Raw genomic sequence first — 8,695 nt, forward strand, 5'->3', positions numbered from 1 at the left:
AATTTTCCTAATAATAAAATACAAATTCAAAAACAAATTTTTGAAACGACAAAGCGGCCCCTTGTTAGAAGCTATGTATTTATAGCACTTGGTTTCACATTTATTGGGCCATTCACATTGACCCTGGCATTGGCAATAAGTACCTTCAAAAAATTGACTTACTGCCCGTCTGACAGGGTGAAATCTACCCCCAAAGTATAAGAAAGTTATAATAGAGCCCTTAAAGATATTACTGAATAAAATCTATCGATCGCTTTTTGTTACTTTCTGGTTTGTAACATTAAATTTTTACAATAGTCTAATTTGAAACCCCCTTTAAAATTATAGATCTCAAATTGGCTTACTAATTTTCGTTAGGACACCGGGTATTTCTTAATGATATTGACTGTTGAAAACTATTTTCATGAAGTACACGGGGGGTTGCCTCTTTACACTATAAGTATTAACACTATCCTTGAGGAAGGTCTGAGATCGTAGTAAATGATCACAAAGAAGACAAGTAGACCTTAGAAAATCTTTCGTTTGCATCCTTGAAAATGTGCTACATAAGGATTCTGATTCTAGACGAGGGTTTTCCCTCAAACCTAGAGTTACCTATTCGTTCTACCTTGATCACATCCCAAATGACACGAGTCCTGGACCAATCTCAATATCAGTCACTTGCAGGGTCACTAAATGGGTACCAAATAGCAAACTTTGCGATGAGGGAAAGTGACATGGAATTATTAATCTAATTACTAGTTAATAATACAAATTTGATCAAGTTAATTTATAAAGAAAACGTACCTAGCGTTAGCAATGTCTAACTTCGTGAAAAAGGTGAATCACGTTCAAGGAAATATTTATAGGGGTTACACATACATGCCAGTCAGGGTGAAAGAATGTAATTGTACCTACAAGTGATTCAGCAATTCTCCAAACTTCTACAATACCTACCCTCTGAAATATTTAATAAACGTGTGAACAAGGAATTGCCTTTATCGACTCACTCGAAACGTTACCTATGCGCGAAAGCGTTTTCAGTTGCTAAGGTGTTTATGTACGATTGAACTAAATCACTTGAATTAGCTTAAGTAAATTGGATGGAATTAGCTTACCTTAACATTGAGAAGATTATGAATAGCTTCGTCCACTTTAGCAAAATTGCCCTTTCCAAGTCGTTTTCCGGTGAATCTGTACGGACCAACGTTAACGAGCTTCTTTTCCAGTGTCATACCGTTACAGTTGCGACAAGAGTACTCAGTTAGCATAGCTCATTGGCGAAATGTTCTCGTAATTTAACACTTCCTAAAAATGAAAATGCGTTTTTAGTGGAAACCTCTTCGCGAGCCATTGTACAAACCTCCCGTTGTTGTGACAGCTGCGAAAACATATGAAAAGTATCAAAATGGCCTATGCGATATCTCTCATTGTTTTCCTCGTATTTCTTTGCGCGTTTTCAAGATAAAGGCGTTAAATGATGAAAAGACGGAGAATGCCCTCGAATCGCACAAAAAACACAACGTACAATGGTCACGTCACCGAAACTGTCAGAATGGGATGTTTTTGTTTTTTTTTTTCTTACGTTTAAGACCCTTTTACATCAAGTAACTAATCGCATTAAATAACCGAAAAAGCAACTAAATTGACAAAGTGAAAATGGACATCCTTTTCTCGCAGCTAACCCAATTTTCGTAATTGCGACGGGCCCGATCGGCTGTTCCGATGAAATTTATACAAAGAAAGTCCAAATTACTTGAGTAAATTTGGGATGTGTTATTCGGCACGTAACGTGATTGGTGACTACTTGATCTTTCAAAACAGCAAACTAATACAGGGTGTTCGACAAACCAGAACCAGCCGTTACTATTAGCGATTCCAAAAGAAACTTCTTGGTTTATCACAATGAGTTAGAATGTCAATCACGTTTTTGTTTGGCAAGAACTTCTACAGTTCAAAATCGTGTATTTGCGTAGGATTTTTATCGCTCGAAAATAGACAGCCTTCCTACGAATTAGACTAACCTCCCGTTTTAGCAATTAACCTGGCAGGTATCTAAAATCCGACTTCAATTAAACGTTTCTTTAAGATACAATTGAAAAATAACAACGTACTTGTTTAGATAATTCTTCACTCAAAATGTAGCTGGTAAAACTACAGCTACTACTACAAACTTGCACAAACGAATTGTACCTGATGGCTCTTGAGTTTTAACCACAAATCTTTGCAACTATCCGAAATAAATTGCTTGCGCACCAATTTCTTACGTGATCGCTCGCGAAATACTCTTCGATTGCCGATTCTCGCACTTCTTTCACTATCTCATCCTCTGGAAAAATCAAAAAAGAACTTAGTTTCTGAACACAACGACCTCGACTAGCGTGCCCTAATCACCAATAGAAAACCCGCATGGGAGAAATTGGATAAATGAAACGACAACAGGTAGTCATCTTTGATTGTGTTGCAATTTTAAAGAATAGTATCCAATTAAAACCTTTTGCAAAATATTAATTTTTCATTAAAACTGAGGCGAGACGAAAACTAACGTCGATTGTGTTAAAAAGACATTGGATAAAGACTAACAAGTGAAGTGAAAAATGACGTTACACGTTTAAGCCCCAGCTGTAACTTTATAGACTAAACCATTTCATAAGAGAAAAATTCGTGAGTGTGTAGTTGAGACTCTTATTAATAACATCCATCTGCGTTATCTATCATTAAAAAGTAAACAGACGTTCTAATAACTCAACTCACCAGACGTTTTGTTAACGCGTATTTACTGTCATTATTTTTTGTATCGCGACTACCGCACCGCATTTACTAAGTTATAATAAATAAACGTCGCGTCGTCGTCGTCCCCATGTAATATGATATTTCAGCTTTAGGAATCATTAACTTTGATGCTGTTCGCTCGTCTTTCAAGACAAGCTATCAAAACTTTGATGAATTTAAGCCCTTGATATGCTCCGCGTTTAAGCCTTCCTTTTTTGTTATATTTTTCGTAGGTGGGTATCATTTTCAGAAATTAAATGTGTCTCGGCTCGGTGCACCATTACCTGTCCCTAATAAAAAAGAAGGAAGGAGGCTAGAAAATTTTTTTTTCGGCCTTCCTTTTTTACCAAAAATCGACTACACCAAAATTTCTCGGGAAAACACTTTTTCATATTGAACGTGTGAACGTGAATTTTGGTGCGTAGAATCCAAAACGATTCGTACTTTTTCGATTAGACGTCTCAATCAAAAGTTACAGACTAGAAACCAATTTCGTAAGAAATTTCAAAGGGCTGTAACTTTTGATCTAGTAGCCCAATCTTGGAATTGTTTGAAATTATGGATTCTACAGGCCACATTCTATAAGAAATTTTTTTTTCCGGCCGATCTGAGACAATTTTTTTTTTCAGGCGAAAAAAAAGGCATAGTATAACCTTCCTTTTTAACCAAAAATCGACTACACCAAAATTTCTCGGGAAAACACTTTTTCGTATTAATTTTGGTGCGTAGAATCCAAAACGATTCGTACTTTTTCGATTAGACGTCTCAATCAAAGGTTAAAGACTAGAAACCTATTTCGAAAGAAAATTCAAAGGGCTGTAACTTTTGATCTAGTAGCCCAATCTTGGAACTGTTTGAAATTATGGATTCTACAGGCCACATTCTATAAGTAATTTAAATTTAACTTTTTGAAGTAGTTGCCCAATTCTACACATTTTTTTTCAGATTCTAAATCAAACTATAAGAATGTGTTTTCCCTCTCAACAGAGTGGTTTGAAGGTGGCAGAGTGAAAAATATTTGGAAAATTAAAAAAATTTATTACACTTGAACTAAACATCTTCCAGTTAATACAGTTTTATTTTAAACTAAACTTTTTAATGCATCACTAGTTATGTAAAACTGTTGTAAAATAGTATATTGGAAGACAAGTGTTACAATGCGACCTATTGTAATACGACTATCTTGTGGCACGAGTGGCGTAGCGAAGCGGAGCCACCAGTGTCCACAAGATAGGAGTAATACAATAAAGCATTGTAACACGTGTTTTTCATACTATTTTTTTCTATTTCGGGGCTTTAATTTAATTAAAAAGTAATTATCAAAAACTACAAGAAACTTTAGAATTAATATGTCTTAAGTTGGCAACACCATTTACGTTGACAAATTTTAAGTTGGCAGCATAGATAAACACAACACTGACATTTGGAAACTTTAAATTCCGTGAATGTGTAATTTTTTACTCGTAGATAAATACATTTAACACAATTTTTTCAAAACAGTCTCGTATAGACACAAAAAATTTTCTAGCTCATCAGCATATTATTGTTGTACCGACATGTAAAATTGTTGAAGTGGGCCACTGAATTCGTCATGATAGTAGACTAAATTCATAATAATTTTGCAACGAAACGGAGCTTTCTTTCTTTCTATAAAACAAATACTTGAATATTCAAAAAAATTAGACGTATTAATTAGTCAAGTGTTTGTGATTGATAATCGCTACTAATTAAACGCCACGTCTAGACGAAAGCAAGATTTTATAAAGGAATTCTGGTGAAAACACGAAAGTCAATTAGTTATTCGGATATTGTTAGAGAAACATAAGTATATCCGTTTAGCGTTCAACGATTGTAAGTACGGATTGATAATAAGTTGGAACTGTTGGTATATATTGCTAGTCTGCAACTTCTCTGGAATCATTGTAATACAACTTTTCCAGAAAAAGGTCTTCGTGCTATTGTAACGGGTATTCCAGACATCGGGGCGCCACCAGGCACCACCATGTCGATAAGAGATTAGACACCTGCGATAAAAAGCTAAAACGGATGGGACGCATTCTTTCCTTAAATATGACACGCCTTCGAGAACGTCCTGTTTAATTTGAATCTCAGTTTTACGTGTAAATGTGATTGTTAATTTGGATGAAACTCAAATTTGCTCATGTTTTGTGTAAATCATCGCTTTTATGGTTAGTTGCGATAACAAAGGTTTGGAAAATAGGAAATTAATTGCTTTATTAAGTGCTTTTAAAATCGGGTCCGTTAACTTGGCCCCCCCACTGAGAGATTTCATAGTCGTATTATTTTGAAATGAATGCGCTCGTTATGCGCTCATATGCGCCACCGATAATAACTCTTGCGCCATTATCGTTTTTTAGAAATCCGAAAAACCATTTGGGGGGGGGGGCCAAGTGAACATAGCCCCCTCCCCCCAGTACGTATTTTGTCCCTTGTAACTAGGTCACCTGATACATTTGGTTATGCGCTCAATTGCGCCACTTGAATTAAAGCTAGCGCCATTACGGTTAAGCCGTGAAAATTTTCCAAAAAGTGGGGGGCCAACTTAACGTTCTTAAAAATTACTTTTTTTAACATCTTTTCATACGAAATTGTACTCTCAGGTATGCGCTGAAATGCGCCGTAAAAAGATATCTTTGCGCCATTATTGTTTTTTGGATATCCTTAAATATATTGGGGGGGGGGCAAGTGAACGGAATCCCCCATAACGCATTTTGCTACCGGTATTTGTGCTACTTGATACATCTGGTTATGAGCTCAATTGCGCAAGTGGCGCACACTTGAATTAAAGCTAGCGCCATTACGGTTAAGCCATAAAAAATTTTTAAAAAGTGGAGGGTCTCACTTAGCGTTTACAAAAGTTATTTCCGGAAGTGCGTCAATTTTGAAAATATTTTACATCGATTCGGCCTTCGGAGTAACTCCTAAATACAAATTTTTAAAAACCTACCTATTTTACTTTCCCAGTATCGTTTAACTAAAGCTCCCAAAAAACACCCTGTATAGTGTTTCTGAAACACTGTAATGGCGCCAAGATTTTTGTTTACGGCGCATTTTAGCGCATGATGAAAGGTACGATGTAGTAGAAAAAACATGTTAAAAAACGTAACTTTTGAAAACGTTAAGTTAGCCCCCCCCCCTTTTTAAAAATTTTTTATGGCTTAACCGTAATGGCGCTAGCTTTAATTCAAGTGGCGCAATTGAGCTCATAACCAGATGTATCAAGTGGCACAAATACCGGTAGCAAAATGCGTTATGGGGGATTCCGTTCACTTGCCCCCCCCCCCAAATATATTTAAGGATAACCAAAAAACAATAATGGCGCAAAGATATCTTTTTACGGCGCATTTCAGCGCATACCTGAGAGTACAATTTCGTATGAAAAGATGTAAAAAAAAAGTAACTTTTAAAAACGTTAAGTTGGCCCCCCCCACTTTCTGAAAATTTGTCACGGCTTAACCGTAATGGCGCTAGCTTTAATTCAAGTGGCGCAATTGAGCGCATAACCAAATGTATCAGGTGACCTAGTTACAAGGGACAAAATACGTACTGGAGGGGGGGCTACGTTTACTTGCCCCCCCCCCCAAATGTTTTTTCGGATTTCTAAAAAACGATAATGGCGCAAAAGTTATCATCGGTGGCGCATATGAGCGCATAACGAGTGCATTCATTTCAAAATAATACGACTATCAAATCTCTCAGTGGGGGGGCCAAGTTAACGGACCCTTTAAAATCCGACCGTGGACAGGACGAAAAAGAGGACTTTTTGGTTAATTGCGGTCATTTTTGGTGGACGATTGCGGTCATTCTTGGTGGATGTGAGAGGTTCCTTGTTTAGAAGAGGGTGGTTCAAGAGGCCAATTGTGGGTAAAACAGTGTACGCATAAGTGAGGACTTGTCAAAAGGTTACTCAAGTGGTCGTTAAGTTAAAGCATCCACCACTAAAGAGTCATCATTCACAATTTTTATTGCAAGGAGTCAGTAAACAAGACATTGAAACCATTTTGAGGGTGTATTTTTGTACATTCTGTAAAAGAAAAACGCAGGCAAGTCGCAATTTGGGATTATTAACATTATAAGGTAATAAACTATCTATTAACTAATTTGGTTCCATCGATTGCATATGTTTGGTACATTGTGTGCAGGCCCTGTGGGCCTTTCTTTCTTTTCAGCATTATTGATTTGTAAATGACCAATTGTGGTGTTTAATCGAACCTAGATTACGGGCCAGCATAAGAGATATCACGATACATTTTCTGATAGTACCCAGGGTGTCTAAATAAATAAATATCAATTCTTTGGAATTGTGGGGAAATTGCCAAGGCTATTGAGGGTTCCAGAAGATTTAATTAAACTTATCGAGATCTTCATGAACGTGGCATAGGAAAATTCTAATTATTTCGTACAGAAACATTGTTAGAGTCTCAGTTGAATTTATAAAGTTTTAAGGAGTGAAAATGAATGGTTTTAGTGGCCGTTTTTCATTTCACATAACAATGCAAATTGGAAGGTGTTTAATGGCAGTTCCAACATCGATGCTGAAGTGATTATTGGTGAAAGTTGCGCTCGTATGTGTGCAAGGATATAGACAACTCCAGAAACACACAACATTTTGTATAGGTACAAGCCAAGTTTCTATCCCATTCCCATCTTCTACAAAAAAAATCCGCTAGGGCATTGAGATCTTCAAACACCCTAAAACTGTGGCTAGGGATGTCGCCGCTTTGGATATATGTTATCTCATTGGCTGATAAGTCACGGAAGTGATGCTTGCGGGAAAAAAATAATTGATATTCCGTTAAATGTCAAGGAAGACCTGCGTACTCCAAGAAAATCTCCAGAACCAGAAGGTCTTTTTTATAATAGAAAATCACCTAAGTAATAAAGGATCCATTGTTATCAGACTGTCTAGCTTTCCATACAATCTAAATTTGTTGCATTCTTTGGAACCACGGAGAAGAGGAGAACAAGTTGATCGCCAAAAGGATAATCCGAAAGGATACTCATGCAATCTGAAAGCGAACGTATGGAACAAAAAATCCATTGGAACGGGAACCTGAGTGTCTAATTAAAATGGAAATGAGAACAGAATGTAAACCACATCCATTATCACAACAATAACTTAAAAACCTAGGTTGTCTTGTGTAACTTTATTGGATAATTAATTATAATAATATACCTACTAGTCATCACTACTGTACAATTTATTTTAAGTGCAATATCGTAAGTACCCATAATTGTAATTTTAACCTTTGAGTAACTATGTAAGTTTAAAGTAAAGCAAATAAGGAAAGTGGTTACATTAACTATGAATATATTAATAATAAATTGGTACTTGTGATGTAATTCTATGTTTTATTTAGCGGGTTTACTTCAAAATTGACGCGTAGGTACCCGCAATTTTAGCGATTAAACCAAAAACAGTTCGCCAAATTAATTTTCCTTAATAGGATAAAATGCCTTGAGAGCAAAACAAAAAATAAATAAATTCGGAGAGACAGTGTGAAGGCTGAAACGAAAAGTATTGTTATACATTCATGGGACGTTTCTAAAAAGTTATGTTGACCATACTCAAACACACTCTGTATGTAAAAACATAATTACGGCTTCAAACCACGTGCCTGCTACGTTGTTTTGGCACGACATAATCAAAGCCATTGAAGGCCGCCAGATGTATACGTATGACAATGCCATTGCCAACTGCTTAATATTAAAATTACAGAGCAACCGCTATAACAATTTTTGAAATAATTAGAATTAGTAATGTAAATGTGCCGACAAATTACAGTTTTAAACTCAGCCGAGACGTTATTTAGATCATTTGCTTTATTTACGTTCTAAGAAAGTTATAATTATTTTTATGAAGAATTCATCAAAACTTTCCATGAAAATTCGTTTTGAAAGTTTTTCTCGTTACTTACTCTAT

This window comes from Photinus pyralis, unplaced genomic scaffold (genome assembly GCF_008802855.1).
Source record: "Photinus pyralis isolate 1611_PpyrPB1 unplaced genomic scaffold, Ppyr1.3 Ppyr1.4_LG1, whole genome shotgun sequence".
In the NCBI taxonomy this organism is placed as follows: domain Eukaryota; kingdom Metazoa; phylum Arthropoda; class Insecta; order Coleoptera; family Lampyridae; genus Photinus; species Photinus pyralis.